Genomic DNA, 7,976 nt, shown 5'->3' with positions numbered 1-7,976 from the left:
ATTATGATACTGATTATTGTTAGTTTGTGGTGTGCTGTTTTGTTGTGCTTCTCCACGTTTATTGTTCTCATTTGGAAGGTATGGTTGGTTATTGTTCCATCGATTGTTTCGCGGCGGCATATTGTTCCAACCACTATTTCTTTGTTTGTTCCAATTATTGTTTTTCTGTTGGTTATTATTACCTCTGTCCATCGTTGGTTGTTCTGGATTTTCTTTAGTGCTTTCTTCTTCTCCCAGAATCTTCATGGCAGCTATTATTGTTCTCTCGGGTAATGACACAAGTATTGCTCTTAAGTAACCCGGGTAATGTTTGGCAATGTGTTTTACGATTTCTGGTTCCGACAGTCTCGTTACCTCGAGATGCCGTAATTTTGTGGCCCAGGTCGCAAAATGTTCTCGGTAATTTGGTGTTACCTGATGTACATTTAAGCATTGGCTCCAGACTTGAATTTGAATTTCCCTGGATCAATACTCATCAATAAATGCTCTCTTGAAATCTTCGTAGTTGCATAATTGAAATCGTACGGTGGAAAACCAACTATACGTGTTTGACTTTAAACAGTCTTCCACGACAATAATTTTTTCTCCCACGCACGTTTGTTTAATGGCGAAATATTCTTCTAGTCGGTTCAGAGAGTCTCGTGGGTGCATGTCCCGTCCAATTCCATAAAATGTAGGTCGTGTAATATCTGTGTGATGTAGATTATTGATATTTGTGACACAGTTATGCGTTGGTGGTGGTGATAGTCTGTGTTCCTGATGTTCATATTTCTGATCAAGTTCACTTAATTTTCTTGACCAATTTTCTTCAATTTTTTCTATTTTACTAACGTAGTCATTCTTGAGATTTTCGATTTTTTGTAATAATTGATTTACCAAATATTGGCTGTTTCGTTCAACATCTTCCTTGAACGCGTTAAATGCTTCTTCCGTTACTTTTGCTTTCGGTGCCATTTCCTTTAAAGATATAGTTTTCTTCTTTGTGACACGACGTAGTTCTTCAAGATTTAGTTTTCTTCTTAATTTCGTGGGTCGATGTAGAATTATTTTCTTACTCGAGCACTGCAGTTGGGCGCCAAATGTAAGGAAAATAACGTATGTGTATTTTTTGATTCGATTAATTACTTCACGTTTATTTCACATAAGTAATAATTAGTTATACAGAAACAATTCGGTGATGTGTAATACAGTATTTCTTTAATAAATATTATACTCTTGCGAGTGTACGGAGAAAATATTTTAATTCAGGGTTTACATAAATACGGGGGGGAGTGCGAACATTTAACTTACGGTTACAGTTCGTGTTTTGTGGAAGTTGGCTCGGCTCGTGTGGTGTCGTGCATCCACGGACAACGGCGCAGTCATTGGCACGGTAAAATATTATTACCGGCGTGAAAGGCTTAGCAAAGGTGGTCAGCAGTGACTGAGCTCGGACGGCGGTATGCTGATAAATTGACTTGATCTATGCCGGATCGGGTTGGACGCTGGTAGTCTGGCTGGCAACTGTCATACGTCTGTTCAATCGGTAACTGGTGACTCTGCTCTGATGGCGGCACTCAGCGACGGTGGACACGTATTGACTGATAGGGACTCGCTACGCACTGCGATGGTGGTGGAGTATACTTATATGCCGGGCGACAGACTATACAATGTTCGTTCGTGGCGATATTATACTATCGTCCGGCTCATTCAGTCTGGGGGCGAGTTGCTGTTTGAATAGAATAAGCAATTGCGTCCGTTCGTGGCGATATTACTATCGTCCGGCTCGCAATTTGGTTTTTCTCAGCGGGGAGAATGTGTGTGTAGACTGCGGCCAGCGGCCTGTATTTATGACATCCGAGGCTCGCTGGTCCCGTGCACAATATCGTATGACATTTCATGTGTTTCTGGGTTTCCAGTAGTTGTTTAAGATGTTTGGTAATAAAAATCTTATTGTACAAGTTGCACTGAATCTGAATATGTGCTTGGTTTTTCGATAGCTTCAACCGTTCACACGGAAAACTCATGTTTTCCGTGGGCGGCGCACCGTTCAGTATTATTGCGCGGCGGCGGCAGGCGCGCTCTGTGATTTAACGTTGTTGTTATGCTCCGTCGGTTGATACGTCATGTTCCGATGCGGCGGTCGATGTTACATGCTGTTAATGATTACAAACAGAGTGCGTTACGTGTGTAGCCACTCCGTTTTGTCTCATTACATTGTCCCCTTTTTTATTTATATTTTTTTTTTTTTGTTTCTGAAAAGTTTTGAGTAAAAAAAATAAAAATAAAAACTTTTAAATTTTGATGCTTTATACTGTTTGTATTTGAACGTCTGCGTGGTGTTATGGGTGGTGTTGGCGTTTAGCTGTCTTGATCCGTTGGCTCTTTTCCCTGTATATTAATTTTCGAAGTCGAGTCTTGGAAATGTTCTCGAAATCTTTTAGATACTGCTTTGCTTCTAAGATACTCTTCCTAACTTCCTCCGATGTTCTTGGATGCTTATCGACCATCTGCTTGATCGTTCTAAAATGATGGTTTCAGACTCGGTTTCGCTTAAACTGCTGGATCCAGACGATGCTGCTTTCTCTTGAAGCTCTGTGGGAGTGATATGTTGGGCTTCCTCCGATCCTCTTTCCCATTGTTTTAAAAATCATCCCATGTCATCCCTGTGGCTGAGGGACTTCGAGTGGCTTGAATTGTAGTGGGAACTTCCCATGAGGGCTCGGGGTTGTACCGTGTTCTTTTTGCCTCCTCTTGACGATAGAACATGGCGATTCTTCGTTTTTGTTCAATACTCAACAGTTGGCCAATGCTGGTGACTTCCATTTTGTTCACCGCTTCTTTGTTACGCAACTTCGTTAATGGGATTTGAACCAACATTTTTCCGGGTTCCTATATAGGATTGTTATTATTATTTTTTTGTATGACAGTTAATGTTAATTATAATTATTTACAAGCAAGTTATTTGGGATTATTTATGTACATATATCTATTTTTTTTTTTTTTTTTTTTTTGATTCCACTGCTTAATTATTTGTATGAGACACTCCTAGCACGGGTGTATTCTCATGGTATTTCTTGATGTTCTTAAAGTTGATTGTCCTGTAGTTTCCATTGCTTTGGATGGTTACCGTATTGTTACCGTGTAGTTCTTGTACTTGGTATGGTCCGTGGTAGATCAAGAATAATTTGTGGGTTTCCTTATCCTCAGCGGACGACAGGCGGTGCTCTTTGATTAGGATTTTGTCTCCTACATCATACTGTGGGAATTTCTTTGCTTTATCCTTGTAAGCGTTTCGAATATCAGCTTTTTCCCTAGACCGTTTCATCACAATCTGTACAATGTTGGGTGGTTTCTCCATCTCTCCGTGTTTAGGAAAAGCTATTAATCTGGTTAATGATAATGTTGTTTTTTCGCCAAACATTATATAACTTGGCGTATAGCCCGTGGTCGTATGCGTTGTATGGTCAATCCAGTATTCCACATCGTCTAACCATTTCAACCAATTTGTGTGTTGCTTATGACAGTATGTTCTTAATAAGCGTCCAATCTCACGGTTTGCTCTCTCTACGGGGTTGCTCTCCGGATGATAAATGGTCGTGAGGTTGGTGATTTTCAATCCTTGCATGATTTTTTCCCATTTGGTGCTGGTGAACTGCGTCCCGTTGTCGGTTAAGATCTTCTTAAATAATCCAATAGTCGGTATGTACTCTTTCACGATGCGTTTTATTATAGTATCGGTGCGGTAGCTCTTTTCAATGAATACAGTTTGATGTACTTGGAGAAAACATCCAATATCGCTAAGATGTATCGGCATCCTCCTTGTCCCCTGGGTAGAGGTCCCATCAGATCGGCAGACACCATCTCCCTTGGTTCGGTGGGTAGAAGGCTTAACGTTGGTCCCCTGGTTGTTATATTGTTTATTTTTGCTTTCTGGCACAGGTCACATGTTTTGATGATTTGTTTAATGGTTCGATACATATTTTTAAATTGGTGGTTCTGCTGCAATAACTTATATGTCTTATAAGTTCCACAGTGTCCGTATATTTTGTGTGTTTCTTCCACTAGAAGTCTTACTGCTATTTCCGGCACCATGATTTGATATTCCCCAGAGGGCGCTTGACGAAACAGTAAGTTCTGATGCATCATGAGGTTATGATTGATCCCCTGCTTGAACTTTTGTTTGAGTTTTGGAATGTGCTCATCTTGTTGCTGCAACATTTCTAAGTTTTTGAATTGTTCTTGCACTTCGTTGCTATATTCCAGTAATGCTAATTTGTTGATCACTATTGTTTTGTCGCTGGTTGCTGGATCATCGGTTAGTGACTGTGGATATCGCGTTAGTGTGTCGGCACCTATATTCTCCTTCCCTGGAATGTAGGTTATTTCTATTTGAAACTCCTGTAGGAATGTGGCCCATCTGATCAATCGAGCTTTGAGTAGCTGACAAGTGTTTAGGAAAGTAAGTGCATGATGATCTGTTAGTATTTTGTCATGTTCCCAAGTAAATAATTTCTAAATTTTTTGCATGCGAAAACTATTGCGAGTAATTCGAGCTCAGTGGTGTTGTAATTTCGTTCCGCTGCCTTGAGTGCTCGGCTGGCAAAACTGAGGGTTTGATGTTGTCCTTCTTCGGTGACTTGATAAATTTCTGCACCTAAGTGCGTTGTTGATGCATCTGTGTTAAGGTGATATTCTCTCTTGAAGTCCGGGAATTGAATTATTATGTCTTCGAGAAATTTCTGTTTTATATTTTTAAAAGCTTGCTGTTGGATGGTTCCCCATGTCCACTTCGCGTCTTTTTTGGTTAGTTTGCTGAGTTGTCCAGTGTCTTGTGACAAATCTCTGATGAACTTTCGGTAAAAATTGATGAAACCTATGAAAGATTGTACTTGTTTTTTCGTCTTAGGAGGTTAGAAGTTCATAATGGTTTGTATTTTATCTGGATCCATGGCTATCCCTTTTTCGCTTATTATGTGACGCAGAAAAATAACTTGATTTTTTAAGAATTGTGACTTTTTACGATTGATTGTTATGTTGTGTTAGGCAAGTTTCTGAAATACTTGTTCTAAGTGATGCATATGTTCTTGAAAACTTGTTGATGTGATGTGTATGTCATCGACGTAGATCGCGGAAAATTGTAAAATTTCCGGTCCCAATACTTGGTCTAATATTTTTTGGAATTCTGCAACTGAATTAATCAATCCAAACGGCAGTACTTTGAATTGGTAATTACGGCCTTTATGTAAAAATGCAGTAATTTCTCGACATTTGGCTTTCAATGGACATTGCCAATAACCGGCCGTTAAGTCGATCGAGCTTAGGTACTTCATTCCCTGGAACTTGATGAGGGTGTCGTCCATGTTTGTTGGACATTCTCTATCTGGTATTATGACTGTGTTGATTTTTCTGGCATCTAGACATAATCGAATATCTCCATTTTTATTTTCTATACATACTATGGGTGATGACCATGGTGATGTTGATTTTTCTATAATTTGTAATTTCAGCATTCTTTGTATTTCAGCGTCCACTTTAGGTATCCTCGATACGGGTATGGAATATGGTCGCTGGTAAATCGGGTCCCCTGGCTTGATCCGTATCTGACATTGGAATTCGGTGATTTTCCCAGGCTGTTTAGAAAAAATGTGTTCATACCTGTTCAGTAGTGACACAAAAATTTAATTTTCATGATCGGTTAAGTTGATATGACTGTCATCCAAATTCTCGTTGACTTCTACATTGAGCAGGGGCTCTTTGATTACCTTTGGTTCTCTGTTGGCGAATGGCACAGTGATTGGTATATCATTGACGTTGAATGGAACTGTTTGTTTGTTGAATTTTATTTGTGCAGAGTATTTGTTCAATATGTCCGCTCCAATATTTCCTTTTTCGTTTAGGCCTTCTACCTGAATGAAATTCGTCTGTAGGTAAATATCACCTATTTTGCATTCACAAAATATTTGTTTAGATACTTTGCATATTTTCTTCCCTACGGCGTTGCTTATTTGTATACCAGTGACTGGTAGTTGTGGGATTCTATGATTTTTCTGCGTGATTACATCAATCACCTTCTTGGTAAGTACACTTATTGTAGCTCCGTGTCTACAAGTAACAATATTTCTTCTCCTTCAATCTCACATTTTAAGTATGGGCTTATTGATGAATTTGTGGTACTTTGTGAATTTATTGCATGTTCTTCACTATGACTTGGTCCTGCTTGTTGATCTGTATTTATTGATACTTGATTTATTTGTTTAGTTTGTGGTGTGCTGTTTTGTTGTGCTTCTCCACGTTTATTGTTCTCATTTGGAAGGTATGGTTGGTTATTGTTCCATCGATTGTTTCGCGGCGGCATATTGTTCCAACCACTATTTCTTTGTTTGTTCCAATTATTGTTTTTCTGTTTGTTATTATTACCTCTGTCCATCGTTGGTTGTTCTGGATTTTCTTTAGTGCTTTCTTCTTCTCCCAGAATCTTCATGGCAGCTATTATTGTTCTCTCGGGTAATGACACAAGTATTGCTCTTAAGTAACCCGGGTAATGTTTGGCAATGTGTTTTACGATTTCTGGTTCCGACAGTCTCGTTACCTCGAGATGCCGTAATTTTGTGGCCCAGGTCGCAAAATGTTCTCGGTAATTTGGTGTTACCTGATGTACATTTAAGCATTGGCTCCAGACTTGAATTTGAATTTCCCTGGACCAATACTCATCAATAAATGCTCTCTTGAAATCTTCGTAGTTGCATAATTGAAATCGTACGGTGGAAAACCAACTATACGTGTTTGACTTTAAACAGTCTTCCACGACAATAATTTTTTCTCCCACGCACGTTTGTTTAATGGCGAAATATTCTTCTAGTCGGTTCAGAGAGTCTCGTGGGTGCATGTCCCGTCCAATTCCATAAAATGTAGGTCGTGTAATATCTGTATGATGTAGATTATTGATATTTGTGACACATTTATGCGTTGGTGGTGGTGATAGTCTGTGTTCCTGATGTTCATATTTCTGATCAAGTTCACTTAATTTTCTTGACCAATTTTCTTCAATTTTTTCTATTTTACTAACGTAGTCATTCTTGAGATTTTCGATTTTTTGTAATAATTGATTTACCAAATATTGGCTGTTTCGTTCAACATCTTCCTTGAACGCGTTAAATGCTTCTTCCGTTACTTTTGCTTTCGGTGCCATTTCCTTTAAAGATGTAGTTTTCTTCTTTGTGACACGACGTAGTTCTTCAAGATTTAGTTTTCTTCTTAATTTCGTGGGTCAATGTAGAATTATTTTCTTACTCGAGCACTGCAGTTGGGCGCCAAATGTAAGGAAAATAACGTATGTGTATTTTTTGATTCGATTAATTACTTCACGTTTATTTCACATAAGTAATAATTAGTTATATAGAAACAATTCGGTGATGTGTAATACAGTATTTCTTTAATAAATATTATACTCTTGCGAGTGTACGGAGAAAATATTTTAATTCAGGGTTTACATAAATACGGGGGGGAGTGCGAACATTTAACTTACGGTTACAGTTCGTGTTTTGTGGAAGTTGGCTCGGCTCGTGTGGCGTCGTGCATCCACGGACAACGGCGCAGTCATTGGCACGGTAAAATATTATTACCGGCGTGAAAGGCTTAGCAAAGGTGGTCAGCAGTGACTGAGCTCGGACGGCGGTATGCTGATAAATTGACTTGATCTATGCCGGATCGGGTTGGACGCTGGTAGTCTGGCTGGCAACTGTCATACGTCTGTTCAATCGGTAACTGGTGACTCTGCTCTGATGGCGGCACTCAGCGACGGTGGACACGTATTGACTGATAGGGACTCGCTACGCACTGCGATGGTGGTGGAGTATACTTATATGCCGGGCGACAGACTATACAATGTTCGTTCGTGGCGATATTACTATCGTCCGGCTCATTCAGTCTGGGGGCGAGTTGCTGTTTGAATAGAATAAGCAATTGCGTCCGTTCGTGGCGATATTACTATCGTC

The 7,976-nt window shown here is 39.5% G+C and overlaps 1 protein-coding gene across 1 annotated transcript in view; it reads left to right on the top strand.

The window, feature by feature from the left end:
- The window catches only part of LOC100168216 (protein ROP-like), an 18,925-nt gene that overhangs the window by 5,939 nt on the left and 5,010 nt on the right, over window positions 1-7,976 (top strand). The gene's annotated exons all lie outside the window — the stretch shown is intronic.

Source organism: Acyrthosiphon pisum, chromosome A1, assembly GCF_005508785.2.
Source record: "Acyrthosiphon pisum isolate AL4f chromosome A1, pea_aphid_22Mar2018_4r6ur, whole genome shotgun sequence".
Taxonomy (NCBI): Eukaryota; Metazoa; Arthropoda; class Insecta; order Hemiptera; family Aphididae; genus Acyrthosiphon; species Acyrthosiphon pisum.
The sequence above is the reverse complement of the archived record's forward strand: the minus strand, read 5'-3'. Positions and strand labels throughout refer to the sequence as shown.